Here is a 22318-nt window from a genome sequence, read left to right on the forward strand (position 1 = left end):
TGGCAAGTCTTAGCCTCCTTCCTCCCCAGACCGTGACGGTCTTCTGGGGAGACCTGGCCACAGCTCTGAAGGATTTTGAGACCCATATCTGCTACTTGGAATAGCTATCCTTGATCCAAGGCACCAGGATCCCCGCTTGGAACTCATCTTTATAAAATTCAAATCTGTTCATGTCGCGCCTGCACATTAAATTCTTCCATAGCTCCCTGTGGCCCTCACGGTAAAGGTACACTCCTCAGCAGGGTCTGATTACATTCAGATCATGCTCCGACCTCCCCCGGGGTCATCCCCTTGGCTCCTCCCATCCTTTACCCTCCGGCCACCCTCCTGTAATTCCAGACTTACCCTTGGCCGGCTCATACCTCCAGGATGTCTGCTCTGCCCAAAGTGCTTTTCCCTCCCCTGTCTGCCCACTCACTGATGGCTATTAATTTTGTGAGTCAGATTCTCTGGCCTTGGGGTGCTCAGACTAAAGAGAGTTTCTGGGAGAGAATGCAAGGGTCTTTGGGGATGAGTTTAGCTTTTGAACCAGTGCCCTCAGGGAGGCAGAGACCCCTCCCTGACGTGGGTGGGCCTCATCTGATCTGCTGAGGGCCTGAACAGAACAAGGAAGTCGACAGAGGAGGGGAAAGGAGACCATGACATTGACAGGCGGTCTCCTAACACTCCCGCTTCCAAGCTCTGAGCAAGCCACCTTTCCATCCACTGTGTCTGTCGGTGACCCTGAGTCAGAGGCCGACTTCACACCCCGTGGGACTAGTTACCTGGTAAGTTCCCTGGGCTTGCCAACCAGCGGCCCCAGCACCACGGCCGTCTTGATTGAGATGATCGTTTAGCCGTTTCATCGCGTTTGACTCATTATGAGAAACGGCTGGAAACGAGAAAAGTGAAAGCTCCATTATTAAGGATCACGGATCAAATCTCCATCCCAAGATTGAAATGAGCGGGCACGCCACACACGACAAGTCTTCTGCTTCGCCAGATTTGCGGCAGTTAATCATGCTTCAACTGTGAAGGAAAAGGACCTAATGAAAGTCTGCGTTGATGCTGGAAACTTTGCTTCTGAGTGTCTAAATGGATAGGACGCAAAAACACTAGGCTCTGTGAACGAAACCGGACACAAAAGGCCTCATGTTGTATCATTTCATTATACAAAGTGTCCAGAGAAGCAAAATCTGTAAACACAAGACATAGATGGGTGGTTCCCTTGGGCTGAGGGAGGAGAGAGAGAGTTTTCTTTCTGGGGTGATGGAAATTGTTAAAAAAAAAAAAAAAAAAAAGGATGGCGGTGGTGGTCACAGCACGCTGTCCTTTTGCTGGTGTCCCTTTGGGAAGTCTTTATGTTGTTGGGGGCTGTGAATTTTGGCGGGGCGGGGGGAGGGGCGGCTTGAGAAGCTGACTTTGTCTATAGTCCCAGCCCTTTGCTGGCCCACAGCAAGTTTTGCTGAACTGCCCTGAAGATGGCTCCCTTCCTGCCAACAAAGGAAAGGAACCTGTGGCATAGCGTGGCCCTCTTGTCCCGTGGCAGGTGGCTTGCTCTTTGATACAGGCCGGCCACTCGCAGGCAGGCGGTGTGGGGTCTGATCCCCCTTTAAAACAACTTTCTCCACCGCTTCATGTCCTGCGAGAGGAAATCCCCTGATGGCCAAGGACATGTGCCTTGGGTCTTGCCATAGACGGTGGGTTTGCAGACGCAGGCTCCTGTGTGTCCATTAGTATCCACATACTTATTTGCTGTGGTTCCTGTGACTGCTGTGGGCTCTGGGGAGCCTGTACAAGGCTAAGTTTGCCCGTCGAGGGCACCCACCCTTGTCCTCATCACACTGGGGACCGCCACCCTCCGTAGCCCTAACTTGCCCATCCACAGCCGCACGGTTCCTGTTTAACGGTGACTGATTGTAGGGGGACGCGACACGCTCACGCTCCACACTGTGCACCGTGAATTACAACCACAGATGTGCTCCAAAGTAGCATATTTGCATGCTAACTGGGGCTTCCGGGCCTCATTCTGCGGAGCATCTTGCTTCAGAGATGGATTCAGAGGCGAGACAGTGAAGAATTTGCAGGAATTACACAGAGGAGGTACTAACCTCAGCTCAGTGGACGGGAAAGGCCTTGAAACAAACAGATCTGCCCAAAACCTCCGGATTGCCGTGGGAGCACCCAGACCCCTGTTTCCTAGCCCGGTTCAGTCCCTCCGCAGCCGGATCAGTGCCTGGATATCTCTTCATTCCTGCAGTTGAAGGCGGGGGGTGGGGGGGAATGTGTTTAGCCACAAACCACTGCTTCTCTCACAGGATCAGCGGGAGATTAAGAGCCCAGAGATTTATAAATGTCACGGCTCGCTATGCCCGGCAGGAAGGAGTCTGGGGCTGGAAAGTTGCATCCACAGACACGGCAGGAGCCTGTCCCACACGTGTGTGCAAGAAAGGATTCCCGGGGTGGGGGGAATATATTTGACTCAAGCTCGGAGTCACTTCAGACAGAAAATTTGGCAACAAAGTAGGTTATTGGCAGCAAATGGCGATGACAAAAGCAAATTTGCCCACCTACCGGATCCCGGGCACTTGAAAGCATTATGCTGTTTACGTCACCCGTTCTACAGATACATACAGAGGGCTTGATACGTGCCAGGCAGCATCTGGGGGTCAGCCCTGGAGCAAATAGATAATTAGTCCTGTCTTGGTGAAGTTTACGTTCTCCTGGTGCCTTACGGGGACCGGGAGGAGGAGGAGGGAGCAGGTAATAAAGACGGCGCAGAACCGAGTTAGAAAGCACGTCAGATAGTTACAAACACTAGAGGAGGTAGAGCAGGAGCCACTGAGGGTCGGTGAGGAGTCAAAGTGGACGAGGAGAGGTCCTGACACTTAGAGCTGACTAACTGGGGTGGGGCGGGGGTGTGGCGCGGGGAGCGGGAGGGGTGAGGAGGGGAGGGCCAGGCAGAGAAATTGCGTATTCGCTGCGTTATACAACCAACGTCAGCACGCTTTCGTTCCCCTACAAAGAAACCTCCTACTGGTTACCAGTCACTCCCCATTTCTTTTCTCCCATCCAGCTAGTTGGCAAATAACTGGCAACGAGTTATCTGCTTAAATGGGCCCGAGGTCTCTTTGTGGATGACTTCTGTATCAGAAGCTGGCTGTCCCCAGCTAATGGGTGGAGAGGAGATTATGTATGGGAGGTCTCAAGTAAAAGGTAGGGGACCCAATCCAAGGCTCTTGGAAAAAAATCGGTCTTCACCGAAACTCTTTGAGATGGGAGCTGTTATGATGCCCATCTCACAGATGAAGAAACTGAGGGTCAGAGGGGTCGACTCACCGGAAGTCTTGGGGCTAGGAAGTGGGGGAGAAGTGCCAGGAATGAGGACCTGTCAATGAGGTCTGTCAATCTCGGGTGCCTAAGCATCACCAGTCCTTCCTGGGAGGTGTGGTAGGTGGCGTCATGTCCCTCCCGCCTTCCTTAGGTCGCGTGACTTTGCCATTCCCTCAGCCAAAGGAGGCGACGCGTGTTCTTCCGTGCCCTGAGTCGGGTTTGTTGGGTTCGGTGTCTATGATCAGTGTGCCGTTTGGCTCCCCCTCTTACACTTCTCCCACCACCGTGAGATGAAAATTCCAGGTTAAGGAGAACCAGGACACATGCAGAGAAGATTTGGATCTAGTGCCCAGTCTGGAGGCAGGCTCCGCCGAATCGTGATTGAGCTGCACACTCAGGAGGGAGGGAAATTAATGCTCGAGATCTGGGGCATGTTTGTTACACGCTGCTGCTGTGGCAGATACAGACGGTTCGAAGAACAGACCCCCCACCCCCACCCCACTTTTGCAGCCCCATCTGAATACTAGTAACACCGGCTTTGCTGGTGGTGTTTCAGTTTCCAGAGCTTTTCTGGATGCATTTTCTCATTTAGCCTTGACAACCAACCTATGCAGGAGATGCTTTTATTCCCTGTTTTATAAATTGAGGTGCCAAGGTCCAGAGGAGCCGGGCATCCTGGCTCCATTCCTGCAGGCTGAGCGGGCCACTGAAGTCTCTCACCCTCCTCCTCCCCCTCCTGCCTTTCAGCGGCCTTTCCCTCCCCCGCCGCGTTCATTAGAATTATTTTATAATTAAGTAACAAACACGCCAAAAGGAACCGGGCAGAAACGTGTGATGGCACAGACATTAAGTTAACAGCACCAACCGCACTCCTCATCGGCACAAACGCCCTGCTCTGGCTCCCGCTGCCCCCCTGAGGATTTTCCTGCCTCGCACTTACCGGGGCTGCATTTTAATTGCTCGGCTCCCACATCCTCCTCCCCCAGCCAACCGCAGGCTTGTGCAGAGAAGGGCCAAGCCCTCTTCCTCTCCAGGATCCTGTGATTTTCACAGGCTCTGACCCACCGGAAGGACCGAGCATGGTTTTTGAATTAATTCACACAAAGGTGGCAGCTGGTTTTCCAATACCCGGTTCACCTCGATATATGTTTAATGAAGTACCAGTTGTAGAACAGAGACACCAAACACTGCAGAGAGGAGTGTGTTAAGCGGGTTTTGACCTTGAATTTCCATTCGGTTGTTCTCGCACCAGAGGTATTTTGCTCTACCCTGCATTAAAGAGATGAGCGATCCACCGGCCGGGAGCTTGGGTGCATATGTGTATGTGAGCGTCTGGGTCTGTGTGCATGCGTCTCTATACGTCTGTATGTCCACGTCTGCCCATCTGTGTACATGGGTAATGCGTGCACCTGTGTATTCACGTAGGCTGTGCATGTGTGTGACTGTGAGCAGATCCATGTCTCTGTGCACACGTGTGTTTGTACACACGTGAATATGTCTGACTTGAGCCTCTGTACACACTTATGCCTTTAAGGGCGTGTGCATTGTTCTGTGTGTGTGTGTGCAAGCCTGTGTGTGAGCACATGCACGTGGACTCTGCACCCTCTCCTCTGCTTTCCCACGCTCTCTGCCCATCTCTCTCCCTTAAAGCGGCTCACGGGCTTCTTACAAACACAGACAAACCATCCTTCTGTGATTCAGTTGCGAGTGAATATTATTCATGCTGCCTGCAAATATTTAGGGAGCTCCCGCTATGTACCAGGCACTGTTCTAGGACCTGAAGTTAAGGCAGGAAGAAGGAGGAGGAGGAGGAAGGGGAGGAGGTAGAGGAGACAGAAAGCCTCCCTCACTCACATCCTAGCGTTGATTTCTACTGTAGATCCCTGGCAGAAATAATCAGTGACAAGTGAAACTAACAGGTCTGAAATGACGCACACAAGAATTTAGAAGAGGCTGAAAATAGAGAAATAAGTAAAACAACATTGCCAACAAAATTTAAATCTGCCAGACTTGGTTCAGGGGATGTGAACTTGATAGACTGACCACCCACAAAGGCCCCGAACAAAACAAGAACGCCGGCGAAAAACCCAAAGACCGCAGAAGTGACAGTCAGCAGAAAGTCAGCGTGAGGGGAAAGACGGATGGCTCAAACGTTGGTTGTAAATTTCACACCGAAAATAATTGATCCCATGAAAACAGTTTTATGACAAATACAGATTTTAATGGGAAAAAATGGAAACCGTTTAGTCCAGCTGTAGAGAAAATTAAATCCTGGATTAAAATGACTTAATGGAATGTGCTCCCTGAAACACGTTGTTGCAGAAAGTGTCGCTAGAACCGTCACATCGGTGTGTGCTTTTAACATTGTACGTAAGGTCAAACCAGTGGAGTAAAAACGGAAGGGGGCGGGGCGGGGTGTGATGTTCTTCCTCCGTGTCACATAATTCACCCGTAGACTCAGCCCTTGACCGCTGGGCAAGGTGCGGGAGCTCCTTGGAGCACACACAGCCTCAGACCGGAGCCCGGGGGTGGGGGGGTTGCTGGTGCAGACACTCAGAGCATCTCAGACCTTTTTGTGCATTCAAGTCACCCAGGGGCCTGGTTAAAATGCAGATTCTGATGCAGCGGGTCAGGGGCCCTCGGGAGAGGGTCTGTATTTCTAGCAAGCTCCCAGGTGAGGGAGATGCTGCCAGTGTTTGCATACTCGGCTACTTTGGGACCAGAGCACGCTCCTCCCCGCTCCCAGGGCTTGGATCAGCGGTCTGCATTGCGGGTTCCTTTCCAGAAGGCTCCTCACCCCTCCCGAGGCTCCAATCCATTATCTGCATTGCATCACCCCTTCCTGGAAAGTGCCCGCCGTTGTCTCACAGGCTTTGAAAGATCTGCAATGCAACAGGACCGACGCGCCGGCAAAGGCTAACTGAGCCTGCCCCTCGTGCGATTGCTGAGCCAGCCACTGGCCTCGGTATGGGGATCCTCGTTCCCTAATCGGTGACCTCAAAGGGCTTCACTCGTCAGTTCCTCTTCACAGTCCCCCAGGGAGAGAGCAAGGCTTAATCCAAAGTCGAGGGCAAGTGGAATAGGTCTAGACTCTGAAAGCTGAGGGTTCTAGGTCAGAGGCTGACCCCTGGCTCACTGGTCTCCCCTCTGGGCTTCTGTGTTCTTGTCTGTATAATGGGAACATTGTAGGCAGGAATGAGAAATTTCCTATAAAACCCCCAGTGCCTGGCCAGTTTGATGTCTTCTATACGTTCTGGTATATTCTGCTTCAAGGAAAGGTGGGATTCTAGTCCCCGCAGCACGCAAGGGAACCACCGGGGAAGCGGGAGGTTTCCTGGTGCCTTTTAAATCACACTCCAAGGCAGATGCCAAGGACTGAATCCCAAGTCTAGCCAGGACGAGATTCGAATCCCAGAGGTCAGCACTGCAGAAGAACAGGACACGAAGAGGCTTTTAAAAACGAAACTCCCTTGGTCTTTGCAACAGCAAAACAAAGCCGGCCTCCGTGGACGCCAGCAGCCCTTTCTGCAGCCGGGAAGTGGGAAGTGCCGGGCCCGGGGCCCTCGGGCTTGCTACCAGAATAACTTTGGAGTCTCTTTAAGAAAAGAAAAATAAAAGCGCAAGTCAAGCACATTTTCCCCTTTTTCAGCAGCCAATGAATCTCAAATGAGTTTCAAAGTACTTAGAATTCAGGAGGGTGGGAGCCTCACAACCCTTAGCTGTGGTCCTGAATCTGTAATTGTAGAACATCAAGTCCCAGGGAGCAGGTGCAGGCCACAGGTGTAAGACAAAGGCAGCAATCACGTACAGCCATGGCGAGAGGGTCCTCGAGAGCCCAGAGAAGGGCACATCATGGCACCCACTGGAACCCCCTGGACTCCCACTGGACATGGGAGTCCGAGCAGAACAGACTCAGAGCAATGCTTTCCGGAGTGAGGCTGACCCAGGCCAAAACCCAGTTTTGACACTTGCCGGCCGGGTGACCTTGGCCAGGTCATTTCCGTTCTGAGCCTCTGCTTCCACATCTGTGAAATGGAACACCTATTGCATCGGGGGTCATGGAGACTGAATAGGCTATTGCTAAAAACTAAATATTTGTGTCCTCCCCACCAAATTCGTATCCTGAAACCGAGTCCCCAGTGGGATAATATTTGGAGGTGGGGGGCGACTGGGTGGTGAGGGGACCTCATGCACAGGATCTTTGCTCTTCTAAGAGACCCCATGGAGCACCTCTGCCTCTCCCACCATGTGAGGATCCAGCTAGAAGAAGCCATCTCTGACCCATGAAGCGGGGCTCTCAGCAGATGTCATCGCGACTTCCTAGCCTTCCAGAACTGGGAAGACTCCATTTCTGTTATTTATAAATAGCCTGGCCCATGGAATTTTTTGTTATAGCCAACTGAACGGACTGTTGTTATGCGTAAAAGCTTTCTGTAGGACCTTGTGTGCGAAAAGAAGCTGCTTTGGCCAAGGGTTCCCAGGCCACCCCCCAAAGTCAACCCTGAGACACGAGCTTTCCGGTAGGTGGTTCTTTCGGGGAGTGACTGTGGGGGATAGGAATGGGGCGCAGAGAATAATGAGACAGGGAAAGAGAGAAGCCCATAAAGGGGGCGTCTTCGGGCTGGTCATCAGTTTGAGGAGGTGGGCTTCAGCGTCACTTGGCCAGCCCACCGTGCTGCCAGCAGTCAGCTAAACCCCCTACCTGTGGACACAGAAGCCCAGTAATCCGTTATTACATGAGACCCTAAAGTTTCATTCATACTCTGGACCTCTCTGCTCACTCTGAGAATCTGTCCAACTTCCAACAAAGATGACAAAGAAGAAACAATGTATGTGCTGAGCACATGACAGTGTGCTAAGGGTTTCCTCTGTTTAGCAAAATAATATTCACATGTAATAACAGGCACGCTACTAATGCCTCCCCCAATTCCTGCCGACCCCTCCGCCGCCCAGGATACTAGGGTTTTCTGTGTTCCCTGCTTCTGGAAAAGGAGGTCATAGCCGAAAGCCAGGACGGGGAGAAGAATCAGTTCTCCACTTTCAAGTTCCAAGACAAGCTTTTAAATCTCGTGGCAGAAACGAGAACGGGAGAGAATCATTTTCTGAGTTTCAGATGATTTGAGCATTACAAGTCAGGACCCTGACAGACTCTGGGCATAGAAATGATGTCATTAATAATAGATTGGGGAGAATTCGTAATCAATCAGGGTGAGTTTTCCTGCCTTCAAGGAGTTGGATGGCGAGGAAGAGGGAGCATTAGATGCGGCTCTCTCTGTGAGAGAACCCTGAATCCCTCCCTGGCCCAGGTCCAGTCCCAGGGGAGAGACCCGAAGGAAGATGACGGGTCTGGGGAGCTGAGAGAGAATAAGAGTGCACCTGTACCTTATTCCCCAGGTGCAGATTGGGGGAAAGTGAGTCCTGAAACACCCTCCCCCCGCCATCTATTTTTGTGTCCCCGAGTTCGAGCCCTTGTGTAAGCCCCTCCCCCTTGAATCTGGCTAGAATTATTGACCTGCTTCTAATGAATAGGACTTAGCAGAAGCTAAGATATGCCACATCCAAGGTCGGGTCATTAAAAGACTGTGGCTTCTGTCTTGGGTTCTCTCCTCCCCACGCCCATGGAAGCCAGCTGCCATGTTAGAGCTGCCCTCTGCAGAGGTCCACGTGCAAAGAACTGCCTCTGGCCAACAGCCGGCAAGGGCTTGGGGCTGCGGGTGAGGTTGAGGTGTCTGCAGTGCCCCCCCCCACCACCACCTGCAGCTTCTCTGAGACCCCGAGCCAGAGCCAGGGGCTGCCAGCTCAGCTGCATGCAGATTTCTGACTCTCAGAAACCATGAGATGATAATAATTCATGTTCAAGTCCTTTTTTTTTTAAGCTGGTAAGTTTGGGGCAACATTTTCTGCAGTGATAGGTTAACTATTATGGCATGAAAGGTACCCAGCCAGAGGCTTGAGGCTGCCTCTGAGCCCCCATCTACCATAGCATGGCCCTGGAAATAGCCAGATGATTTCCTTTGAGATGAGGTTAGTACAGGCATGTCAGTCAGGGCTGGAAAAGCGGAGAAACTCTGCCATGATGAGGCATATGTCACGAAGATGAAACTGAGATCGAGAAAAGGGTACATACCTGCATGGTCAAAGCACAGCTGTGGATTTCCAACTGCCACAAAGACATCACCGCCGGCAACAGCCACAGCAATCCAAGCACATCGGTTTTATCCTCTGAACACTTGGACGCCTGCAGAAACCCTGCTCAGAGAGTTGAAGCAGCTTCTGTAAAGTCACACAGCTGGGAAACAGGAGCCTGAGATCTGAGCATGAGTCATTTGACCGTGAACTCCAGCTCATACCTGCTACCATGTGCTGCCTTCTCTGCCCTCCCTGGTCCCTCCCTGGAGCATGAGGCTCTAGTCCATTTCCCTACTTCTGATTCTTAAGAGTCTGCAAGGACTCCCATTTGGGGGTACGAGCTTAGACCCAGGCCTAAGACCCCCATTAATTCTGGATCTTGTTTTCTGGAACCCTGATTCACTAACCAGGTGATTTATTCATTTGTTAACAAAATGGTCCGCCCCTCCTTGTTCATAAAGGAGAGATAAGGAATGCCACAGCCACTTAGAGATAAAGCCAATGCTTGGCTAGAATGGTCCTCGTCTATCAGCAGACTCGCAGGGGGCAGATCAAAACTCCCTGTTGGACTGGCACTAGCTCAGAGATCATGCCTGGTCCATCTCTCCCAAGCTATCAGAAGCTCCCCTCTCTGGGTTTGGCAGTTTGCCAACAGAGGGTGGTGGTAAGTCATGAAGGCATCTTCAGAGATGCTCTAGCTGTAGCATGAAGAGTACCCCTGGAGAGGCTCAGGGCTTTCAAGCCCATTAGTCAAGAACCAATAAACAGCTTCATCTATTAGTCAGCGTAGACCAGGTCTTGCTACAGTAACAAACAGCCCCAGATCTCAGTGGTCTGACACAGCAGAATTTGATTTCCCGTTGTGCAACACGTTCTGCTGGGTCGTTGGGGATCTCTGCTCCACACAGTCACTCAGGCCATCAGAGGTCCCACCAACGTGAAGCCGCACCCTCGAGACAGGAGGACTCCTCCCTCACTACAGCTGGGAGAGAGAAGCAGCCTCTATCTCCAAAGCTCTCCAGCCTAGAAGTTCCATACGCCCTTTCCAGCCTCAATGAGCAGCATGGTCCCACATAACTCCAAGGGGTCTAGAAAAGTGGCCTTCGCCGTGTCTAGGAAGGAAAAGAAAAGCCAGCATTGGGGAACACCAGCAGTGTCTCCCCCGGTGCCCCTGGGATCATCACCAAGGTTGGAACCCGTGCACCAGGAGGCATCGCTAAGCCTGAGGTCACCCCGCAGCACCACCTTTTTCTTTGTTTTTCGCCATCACAAACCGAAATGTCTCCTGTCCTCCTGGATCCACGAACGCATCCCCATTGACTCCAGCACACAACAGTGCCCCGTAAGCCGGCACTTTGTAAAGTCAGAGAATGTTGGGCCTTACAAGGGCCTCAGCATTATCACAAGTTTTATTTGGGGCAGTTGAGGACATAAAAATCCAGAAATGGATGGGACGGATCCAAAATTACACTTTTATTCATTCCTTTAACAAACATTTTTGAGTGCCTGCTACATCCCAGGAACCAAGTTTTAAAAATAGGGATACAGAAATAAATAAGAGACTAGCCTTGTCCTCAAAAAGCCCATGGAAGCCTCGTGGCGGAGACTGACATGTAAGCAAACAGATGCCACAGAGTATGAACGGCACCGTGTGTGTGTGAGAGAGAGAGAGAGACAGAGACAGGGAGACAGGGAAAGAGAATGGATCCGAGTCCGTGGTGGGACACAGGAAAAGGAAGGAAGAAGAGGAATGTTCCCCGCGTCAGGGGAAATTTGTCCGGGAGGAAGTGATGTCAAGTGAGGTTTTACAAGTAAATAGAAGCTCCCTAGGCTGGACTGGGGCGGGCGCGCCAGCCATGAGGACAGCACAAGCAAAGTCCATTTTCAGACTCAGCGCCTGCCTCCCAAGTCTCGCCTGTCAGGCTGGAGAGTCCCTCCCGGGGATCCCTGGGATTTAGCACAGTGCCTGGCATATCGTAGGTGAGTGTATTCTCATAAGTCCGTGTATCTCGCTGTGTCTGCTGCCCCTGGTGGTGTAACCGCGGGATAAAGGAGCCTGGCATCTCCTAGCCTTTGCTCTGCTGAAAGATGCTTCCTCGGTGTTCTGGGCAGGTGACCCTGGGAAGAAGACGGGCGCAGAGGGCTGGTGTGGGCATTTCTCCAGGCCTGGAGGCCCCACCTCTGGCCATCTCCTCGTTCCCAGGGGCCCCATTTCTGAAACTCAGCACCAAGCACTAACGCATTTTCCTCCTGAGGTAAGGTGATTCATGTAGTCTCACCCCTGCCCGTGTGTGAAGGCTTTGGGTCTGTGTTTGCTGCCATTAAACACGGAACGTGCTGTTTAAACAGGACTGGGATTGGGGCACAATAAGAAAATCCCAAACTCAGCCACATGTAGTCTGGTTGGCCAGGAAAAAAAAAAAAAAAAAATTGTGTTCGTTGCAGAACTTTAGAGAAAGGGGAACAGTTTTCATTACTGATTTTTAGAATTTCTTAAAATATCCTTATCAGGAATGGAACCCAGTTATATCCCTGGTGCGGGAGTAGACTAGAAAGCCAGCTTCACATTCCTTTGGACAGCAGAGAAAAGGCAACCCCCCCAACTTGATTCTTTTAAATAAAAATGGTTCCCCACCAGAGCCAAGGGGACCCAGTGGATACGTGGCTCGCTGAGCACCCAGGGAAGGACTAATTTCTGTTAAAGAATTTATCAATTTAGGGGCACCTGAGTGGCTCAGTGGGCTAAAGCCTCTGCCTTTGGCTCAGGTCATGATCCCATGGTCCTGGGATCCAGCCCCGCATCGGGCTCTCTGCTCAGCAGGGAGCCTGCTTCCTGCTCTCTCTCTCTCTCTGCCTGCTTGTGATCTCTGCCTGTCAAATAAATAAAATCTTAAAAAAAAAAAAAGAATTTATCAATTTATAGCAATAGTGGATGTCTGTGGCGAGGAAAGAGCTCCTTCTTGTTGTGAAGGAGAAGGAAGCCCTTGTCCTCACACCCTAATAAATGGGCCAGTGTCTCCCTCCTGTCCTTCTACTGCCCTTCTCCGTCCACCTCTACCTTTGTCATTTCTGGACTCTGTTTCTCACTCAGAATGTCCAGGACAGCTAAGAGATGCTTTCGTTGGACGGGTGAGTAGGAAGGAAGAGGGAGAGATGGAGGGGTGCAGGGAGGAAGGGGAGAGAGAAGGAGGGGAACCTGACCATTTTTAAGGGCTTGGTGGAACCCAACACCGTGTATCACAGTCCGCGGTAGAGAGGTGCCCCTTGGCCAGTCTCCAGATGGCCTGTCAGTTACTAGTTGGTGTCAAGGGAGTCAGTAGCAACAAGGACATGTTTAATGAGTCTCCATTTTCAGAAAGAGAAGTTTCCGCCTTACATTCTTTTTTTTTTTAAAGATTTTATTTATTTATTTATTTGACAGAGAGAGATCACAGGGAGGCAGAGAGGCAGGCAGAGAGAGAGGAGGAAGCAGGCTCCCCGCTGAGCAGAGAGCCCGATGCGGGGCTCGATCCCAGGACCCTGGGATCAGGACGTGAGCTGAAGGCAGAGGCTTTAACCCACGGAGCCACCCAGGCGCCCCTCCGCCTTACATTCTTGATAACCAATACCATGTTAGGTTGGTGACCATTTATAAAACAAGGTTAGGAGGTGCAGAGGCGCTGAGGGTACACTGAGAAAGAGAAGTGTGGCTGGATGGGGACACCCCAAATTCCACCCTACGTTGTCGTCACAGCAGCCCTCCCCCTACACCTGTTTTGCAGATGGGGAAACAGAGGCTCAGAGAAGTCCAGTCATTTGCCTTGTTGGGAAGCAGCCGGTAGATAGAGCAGTGGCTTTGATGTGTTCAACCCACCAGAGAGTCTAGAAGCTTGGGGCTCTCTCTGTATGACCTTACTTCACCCACACAGCGCTGAGAGGTCACCATCATTATCTTCATTTCATTTTGAAGAAACTGGGGCGCTGAGTGCCGATGTGATTTCCACCAAGTTACGCGAGAAGTAAGTATCAGACCCGTGGTCGATAAGACCCCAAAGCCTTCCCTTCTCCTTTGGCACGAGAACTCCCCCACCCCCTTGGGGATCGTGGTCTCCTGGAGGATTGAGTTAACATGACAGAGATAAAGCCCAGGCCAGCTCCTAGTATGTGGGGCATTTGTGGACCTTCCGAATCCCCCACTCAACAGAAAACACAGGAGTGTTTTATGAAAGTCCTTTCCTAAGTACTAAAGATAGGTTTTAAGGGGCTACAAAATCTTTCACACTTTTCTCTTCAAGAGATCGGAGGTGTCTGCCCAGACTTTGGGTGGTTTCTGGGGGCATGTGACCAATACATTATGGCGGTGATAGGGTCCCAGTTTCTGGCCCTTGATTTGAAGAGACTGGCAACTTCCACTTCCTTGGTGTTGGAATGACTGGCCTGGAGGGAGCCGGCTGCCACGTGACAAGTCCAGGTGTCCTGACCTCACCATGTCGGGAGGCTGTGGGGAGAGGGCAGTGGTGGCCAGGCTCCCTGCTGTTCCATCCAGCCCGGCCCAGGCTCCAGATGAGTGTCTGAAGACATCCTGTGGGCATTCTAGCCCTACCTGTATCCTGTCTCTCACACGTAGCCTCAGACGTACATCCCTCCAGACAGACAGCTTCAAACAAGGCATCCCAGCCATCTGAGTCACACAACTAAACGAACCCCAGTCCTTCCTCCATCATAGAAAACATCAAGTAAGTAAACACCATAGGCCCAGCTATGGCTGGGCCATGCCTATCTTGGGGAGCTGAATTTGGACAAGGCACACGTCAGTTTCTGAAAACCACTTCTCGCAGTCCCGGTTCGGTCTGCGCTCCATCGCCATAACAACCAACATCCCATGACAACCAGCAGGGGCATGATCAGAAGAGAGACCCTACCTTGGAAATACGACCTTTGTTTTCATCTCAGGGGTATGGGTACCTGGAAATCTCATCTAATGATTTATTTCTCCTTCTTATGAGCTCTTCGAACCCTCTGAGCTCCCATCATTCTTGGTGGACCCGGATGTTGCTTGAAATGTTGGTTCCAGCAGCGGTAATAGATAGAACGCCCAAATTACATAAATCACACCAGTTGGCTGAAAGAAGACGTGGAGAAGGAGTTATAGAAGACGCAGGAGTACCAGTTGGCCATCTTTAATCGTGGTTATCTGTGTTCATCCTCTAAACTGAGAAAAGAAGAAAAGTTGAACCAGGAGCATGCACTCAGGCTCCCTGTGGCTTTACCAGGTGGTCCAGGCCAGGTCCAGATTTACCACTGGATCCCCTTTAAACCTGCCCCTGTGACTCTGTGCCATGGCCTCCTACAGGCATCATCTTGGAAGTTCTGTTTAAAAACACCGGTTTCTAGACCCCAGCCCAGATCAATAAAATGAGAGTCTCTGGTGGTGGTGACCAAAATAAATATTTTCAGATTCCCCAATGGGTTTTAATATGCATGGCCAACATGGGAGAACTCTGTACCCCAAGATTGGGGTAGGGATCCCTCTAGAGCAAATTTCAGATGGATCCCCAGCAGCCCTCTAAGGTGGGAAGAGAGTGGTACCCAGGAAGAAGAAGCAGGACACAACCAGGTAGAGAGACCTGCTGGGTGCTCATGCCTTCAGTTCCTAATTCCAAGCCTTCAAGAAGCCTCACAGTGCTTGGGCCCAGGAAACTTCATGGGACTCTCCAGCATTCATGGCATTCTTTGGGTGGAAAGTGCTAGAACTCAAAACAACTTAAAATAAGGATGTTACTGATTTATATACCAGTAAGTACAGAGAAGGAGGTGACCTCTGGCAGAACTGTGCCCAGAGAGGAAACAATGTCGCCTTCTCTACCACTGGCTCATCTCCCACGTCCCCAGGATTTGTGTGGGGGACTTCATTCTCTTTTCCTCCAGAATTTTCCTACATGGTAGGAAATAGGTTGCAAGCCGCAGCTCCCCATCATTTTAGCTCCAGGACCCCAGAAGCAAACCCTTTTCCAGCTCCACATCAGAAAGCCCCAAGGAACGTCTTTAGGCCAGAATCAAAGACGTGGTCGCCCACCACCAATCCCTGTGAGCCGAGACATGGTCTACTGTGATTGGCTGGGCTGGGGTCACCCAACTGGTCTCTGAACCAAGGTCTGTGACCGACAGCTGCACCAGAGTCACGTGATGGAAAAAGAAGAGACGGAACAGGAAATCCTGTGCAGACAACAGCAGGTATTAACTACGTCCAAGACATTTTTTTTTTAACTGAAACTCTCCCCAGTTGACTTCATTCTTTGCAGTCAAAATCCCTTCACTGGATATGGCCATAAAAGGAGAACAGGAGGAACCTCCGTGGTGATGGAGTTATTCTGTATCTGGACTCAATCAGTGCCAATATTCTGGTCGTGATATTGTCCTACTTTTGCAGGATGTTGCTATTGAGGGAATCTGGGTAGAAGATCCAAGGGATCGCTCTGTATTATTTCTTACAACTGAATGTGAATCTAAAATAACCTCCCCAACAATTTCTAATTTAAAAAAAAAAAAGAGTAGAAAACAAAATCTTGACTGAAGATGACCCTGTCACCCAAATTCATTGTGGTCACTGGTTGGCTTTTGATGGAATCCAGTGAAAACCCATCATGGGCAACAGAATACCACCAATTAGTCATTGAGCCAACATCTTCAGAAAAGCCAGATCCGTCTTCCCCTAAATTCCTTAAAAAAAAAAAAAGACGAAAAATGAAGTCCTGACAGGATCCTTGGACAGTGGCATCATTCACAGTCACACAGTGATAATTAGAGGGAAAAGTTCAAGAATGTCCTGAAGGCTACAGTTCACAAACCATAAAACATGTCAGAATGTGATAATCAGCTCAGAATTAGCACAAATTCTTCATAGATTCCTGAGCACATCAAATATTAAAAATCCAATTAGGCACTGTGTAAGTGCCTAAAAGTTTTGGCATTAACTTTTCTTTTAACTGGGTCAAAGAACCAACAAATAGAAGGAAGTTAAATGTTAGTCATGAAGGATCGATTTGTCCTTCTTAAGTGTTGGGGGGTGCCTAGAGAGAGCAGGGGTAAGTGACAATTTAGTGGCATGGAAAGACTTTGAAACCAGAGCCCTCTGGGGCACCTGAGTGGCTCAATCGGTTAAGCGTCTGCCTTCAGCTCAGGTCATGATCCTGGGGTCCTGAGATCAGGACCCACGTCAGGCTTCCTGCTCAGAGGGGAGACCTCTTCTCCCTCTCCTTCTGCCATTCCTCCTGCTTGTGCGCAATCTTTCTCACTCACTCTCTCTCAAATAAACAAAATCTTTTTTAAAAAAAAGAAAGAAAAAGAGAGAGAGAGAGAGAAAGAAACCAGATGGATGCAAACCTCAACTCTCCCCTGGGCAAGAAATTCTGTGAATTTCACCCCCAAAATAGACATAACAATAGTGACCTCTATTGTAGACCTACTATGTGCATATAAAGCAGCTAATGCACGTAGAGCACCTGGTGCACAGTAGGTCTTCAGTGAATGTTAGTTTCCTTCCCACTAGAAAGCAGTACAAAAAAGGCTTTTGGTGTGATGAATGTGTTTTATGAGAACATTAAAAACTGGATTGCACTCCCTTATTTAATTAGGAAAAGAAAGTAAAATGTTCTTGTGGCAGATATTCAAGTACATGACATAAAATATTATGATGGCATCTTGGTCTTCTCCTCTTGAAAAGGAATAAAAGGGAATGTGCCAGTTAGAAAAATTAAGAGACTATAAATCCTTCCTTCCAAATCTGTGCACAGCCGTACAGTTGGCCAGTAGAAAGGTTCTTAAATTAACATCCTCTTAAGAAATTAAATGGTTGGGCGCCTGGGTGGCTCAGTGGGTTAAGCCGCTGCCTTCGGCTCAGGTCATGATCTCAGAGTCCTGGGATCGAGTCCCGCATCGGGCTCTCTGCTCAGCAGGGAGCCTGCTTCCCTCTCTCTCTCTCTCTGCCTGCCTCTCCATCTACTTGTGATTTCGCTCTGTCAAATAAATGAATAAAATCTTTAAAAAAAAAAAAAAAAGAAATTAAATGGTTGATGGATGACGCAGATGTCTTTTGTAACTGACGTATTTACAGGGGGGAGATAAGACTTCTGCATACTTTTCTTGTCCCCAAAATTTATTTGAAACAATGCAACTGAAGCCATAATGCTCCCATTTTATATAAACTGAATTACTGCCTCTCTACCCCAAACTAGTAAAGGAAAAGAAAAAAAGGTGAGGGGGAGAAAATTTCAACTCCCTGTCACTTTATGCTATAAGAAATGTAATAAAGCAGCAGGAAAGAAATAGCCTGATACAATATCCATTTTCCCCTTCTTCCTTGCTAAGCAGAGCCCTCTGTTTGATCCCGTTGGCCTTCTCTCTGGTTTAAAACTACATTTCCCAGCCTCCCTTGAGGCTGGAATGACCATGTGACACAGGCCAACCAATAAGAAGCAGAAGTTAATGGGTGCATGTGTTAGTTATCTGTTGCTGCCTAACAAAGCACCCTCAAAACCTAGCAGCTTGAAATAATAGATAGTTACTATCTCACGGTTTCTGTGGGGCAGGGATCTGGAAGCAACTTAGCAGGGTGGTTGAGGCTCAGAGTGTCTCATAAGGTTTCAGTTCAAGATGTCAGCAGGAGCTGTAACCATTTGAAGGCTCCACTGGGAAGCCATGTGCTTCCCAGATGAGTCACGTGGCTGTTGGCAGGACTGGAGATCTCACCAGCTGGCTGGAGAGGTCATTTCCTCACCTCTGCAAGGGGGACTCTGCATAGGCTACCTGTTTGCTTTTCACAATATGGCAGCTGGTTTCCCCAGAGCAAGTGATGAGGAAGGTGAGGGGACACATCTGTCCTGGGGCGAGAGGTTATCCTACCCACTTTACAGATGAAGAAACCAAGGTCCAGAGTTATTAAGTGACTCACCTAACTAATAAATGGTAGAGTCTGGATTCTCACTCAGGCCCATCTGACAGCAGTGGTGGTGTCTTTCTACTACACCAAGCAATTGGTTTGAGATTGATAGAAGCATTTATCGGTAATCATAATAATCACCATTTATTGAGCCTCAGCTCTGCGTCCAACAGTTTAATGGCTCGTTGTTTGATTTAATCCTAACCAGGACCCTGTGAAGTAGACACATTGTTTTCCCAGTGGGTGGACAGAGGCTCAGACAGGTTAAGTGAATCACCCAAATTCTCACAGCTTGGCGGCAGCGGGGCTGGGACTGGATCCAGGCCCTCGGATGCCTGTGCACCGTGGCTCACGTGATCCTTGTGCCAGTGTGTGGGAGGTGGCAGCCAAAGGGGGACCAGGAGAAGAAATGCAAGCTGCACTGGCACGGGCTCTGTCTTTGTGGCGATGACCTGTTTACTCAAGACCAGACATGAGAGGCCAAGGTGCCCAGCTCAGCCCCAGCGAGAAATCACGGAGACCAAATCTTTGGAGTTGATTTATATAAGGTAGGAAAAGAACTAGGCTATAAAGAGCTTTTTATTTTTTTCCTTTTCCTGATCTAGGGTGCTCTGGGACTTGCCCTGCTGTCGACTTCCCATTTTCTAAGCAGAAGACAGAAATAGACCACGGAAGGCACCAAGGAGACCCAGACGTGCCTACAGCCCCTGGGAAAAGCTCTGGGAAGTCAGCACCTTACCAGACACAGGTCTCTCTCTTTTTTTCCATGCCCACCCATCTACCTGTGATTTACTGAGGGCGTCTTGGGAAGAAGTCACCTTGATGTGTGAATTCCAGTCCGCTACACAATACTGGGGCAGGTGCAGATAACATCTGGCACAGCCAGGCCGTGTCCTTGAACCCCAGCCCAGTGATCACATTCTCACCCCTGAAGACAAAGGCCAGGCTTAGTGCCACCACCGGGCGTCTCTGAGTCTTCCTGGACTTAGAGCCTCCCTTTTCACTGTTCCTGTCATGCCTTGGATATTTCCCTGCCCGTTCAAAAAAGCGTGAGACCTGCTATCTCTTGTGTGTGTTTCTGTGTATGTGCTTGTGTGCGAGTTCTGCCAGTGTGTATATATATATGTGTGTGTGTGCGTATATGTGTGGCTTTGTCTTTGTGCTGCCCAAATGTCCCGGTGACTGAAAGCCACAGTTCCCAGTGCAGAAGCATCAGGGCTGTGATGCACTTGCACTGGGTTACTAACCTTGCCAGATGTGGGGAGGGAATGTGCAGGGCCAAATGAGCCATCTGTCGGGTTGCTGATCTCCACGGTCCAAACCCTCCTCCAGTGGCCTTTTCAAGCACCCTGACTTGGATACGTCCCCAAGCACCGATCGCATGCCTGGCCCTAAGCCAGAGGCAAAGCAGCACCCAGAAGACAAGAGGATGTGCTGCCCATTCCCCAGGAGCTCAGTCACACAACCAGGGAAGGATCATTCACATCCTTATGGACGGCAGGGGGTGGGGCATCTAAGGGGGCGGGGCCTGAGCAGCAGCACGTCCAATGGCCAAGGTGTAAAGGCTCCCAGGCAGCGTCTGGAGTTGCCCATCCCCCCATGAGAGCATTGGGAAGACGCTTGTAGGTAGCGTGGTCAGCAGACCAGCAAGCAGGTGAAGAAATCGCATTAGGTTGAGTCATAACGCCGCGGGTTCTGGGAAGTTGCTAAGCGGGGAGCTCCGACAGAGAGATAGGGACATCCCGTTTAAGCTCCTAGCTCTGCATAGCGCTCTGCTTTCCAAAGAGGCCATAATGGAATTTTTCCATCCAAATTAAGCCGTGTTATTGATCTCAGAGACTTATTGGTTCTGACACCTCTTTCTTTCGTCCTCATTGCTTTAGGGCCACCTAAAGGGCTGCCGGAGTCGTCCGAAGGATCTTTCCTGAGGAGAGCTGGTCATGTCTTCCCAGGAATTGCCGTCAAGGGCGGTGACATCGGGGCGCTCTCCCGCTTTGCCCCCTCCTCCTTCTCCGGGCTGGTGTCATCTTTCCCGCTGCCATGGGCCTCCCAGTGAGGGGAGATCAGTAGTGTCATTAATGAGGCTGACATTGAGCCCAAGAGGAGCCGAGGAGCTGGTTTTTCTTCCTTCCACGTTGAACAGGTATTCTGAAGCTCTCGGGTCCCAGAGAGATGGCTTCTCTGATTTAATTTTATTTATTCACGAGCATTAGGCAATGTCCCCGTAGGCCTTAGTCTGTTCAGATGAGCCCAAAACAAGACTCAGAGAAACAGTGGAAACGTTGGGGTCCCTTTTCTTCCGCTTTGAGGGTCAGCGGTGAAAATGGTTCTTCCCACAGATGCTGGCACCAGATGACCCGGGGTTCCATTCCCATCTTTCTCCAGGGAAAATCTTCGTGCCGTGGGGTGCTTTGTGTCTTCTCCCCAAAAATACATTAAAGCCCTAATCCCCTGTACCTAGGAAGATTCCAGCCCTTGTTCACTGTAGGAATGTAAATTAGCCTTTCCCATCTGCGTGCCTTCATTTTCCCCATCTGTAAAATGGGGTGAAAGTCACCTCACGGGTATTATCATGGGGATTAGATGAACATAGAGAAGCAGAGTTTTTAAAAGAACACTGGACGGACTTAGCATGATTACTGTCTCCCCCTTCTTGTGTTTGATTTCCTGAATGCCTACTACGTGCCAGGCCTGGGGCGAGGAGTTTTGCCGATACAGTCTCTCTTTCGAGATGTTCTGCGTTAATATTGATCTGTTAAAATACCGCGTTAAAATAGTACTTCCCGTGATTGCTGTGTTTGGGAGCATCCTCTTAAATTCTGCACCCCAGACAAGTGCCTCACGCACCTCACCTTCGACTAGGCCCTGGAGGGGCGCATTGAAGAGCGGGCACGCTCCTGCCTCTCCCCGCCCTCTCTCTGCCTGCCGTCTCCTGTGCGGTTGGAACGTTACGAATCGGAATGAGTTCTGGGATGGAAAATAGAATCGATAGTGAAATTAGAGAAGATGGAAAACATTTGTCCTTGAGTCCCTGCTCCCAAATGGCTGCTAGTCGCTTTAAGAAAAGGTGGCTTCGAAGAGAGAGCCCCTGCCTACTGGCTGTCCTTTGCACGGACAGCCCTGCCCGGGGCTGGAACAGGGCTGGCACACAGCCCTCCCCACATCTAGGTGTGTGTGCAAGAGACTCATGTCTCTTCCCCCCTCTCAGGTCTGGACGATATGGGACCCATGGTCATGGCCTGTTGGAATGTCAGACTTCTTAGAACCAAAAGACGCAGTGGAAGCCGACAGCGGCGCCTGATTCATTCCTTGGTTCCCCGTCTGGTCCTCCATAACGAAGGCTCCGTAAGTAGACAGATTTGGTGTGTTCTGTTCACTCTGGTCTGTAGCCTCAGCCCCCATGTGGCTACCTAGCAGGTGGCCTAGAGCAAAACCTCGGCCTCGTTCCTGGGCCAACGTTGAATGAGTCAGTTCAGCGATAAATAGAGAGTAACAGAATTAGACAAGGGTTAGATCACACAAGGCCACGTAGCTGGAGGGTTCGGACAAGCCCTCATCTTCCCCGCCACACACACCTCCCACCGGTCTCGTCATAGGATCTTTTTTGGGGAAGGGCACAGAACGGTGGGGGAGAACCCGAGAAATGACCGAATTTGGAAATGTACAGTCTTTGGAAAAGCCCCTATTTCTCTATGGTTTAGTCCAGAACCCAACTTTGAGTTTCCCGATGGGAGGGCTGTCATGTAATTACCAAAATCTCCTAAGACACTGACATTGAATCATCTGCCTTCAATTTTGAGACTCCCAAGATCTCGGGACCAGAGCCCAAGTGGCTGCAAACCCAGGTGGGTGTGACAGAGGATTTTGCCCACCTGTGAGGGGGATAGGGCTGAGCAAGGTTCCCCGTGTACATAAGGGCGCCACACACAGCCCCACCTGTAACCCTGCACCCGCGCCCGC

At 50.3% G+C, this 22318-nt stretch overlaps 2 long non-coding RNA genes across 2 annotated transcripts; both read left to right on the forward strand.

Moving 5' to 3' along the window:
• Positions 1–11373: 11373 nt before the first annotated feature.
• Positions 11374–19071, forward strand: LOC132027227 (uncharacterized). Its single transcript, XR_009407100.1, has 3 exons — positions 11374–11421; positions 13203–13439; positions 18964–19071. It is a non-coding gene; the product is annotated as an uncharacterized LOC132027227 (long non-coding RNA).
• LOC132027228 (uncharacterized) lies at positions 19066–21702 on the forward strand. Its single transcript, XR_009407101.1, has 3 exons — positions 19066–19106; positions 20242–20501; positions 21567–21702. It is a non-coding gene; the product is annotated as an uncharacterized LOC132027228 (long non-coding RNA).
• Positions 21703–22318: the final 616 nt, after the last annotated feature.

Source organism: Mustela nigripes, chromosome 11 (assembly GCF_022355385.1).
Source record: "Mustela nigripes isolate SB6536 chromosome 11, MUSNIG.SB6536, whole genome shotgun sequence".
NCBI classification, from domain to species: Eukaryota; Metazoa; Chordata; class Mammalia; order Carnivora; family Mustelidae; genus Mustela; species Mustela nigripes.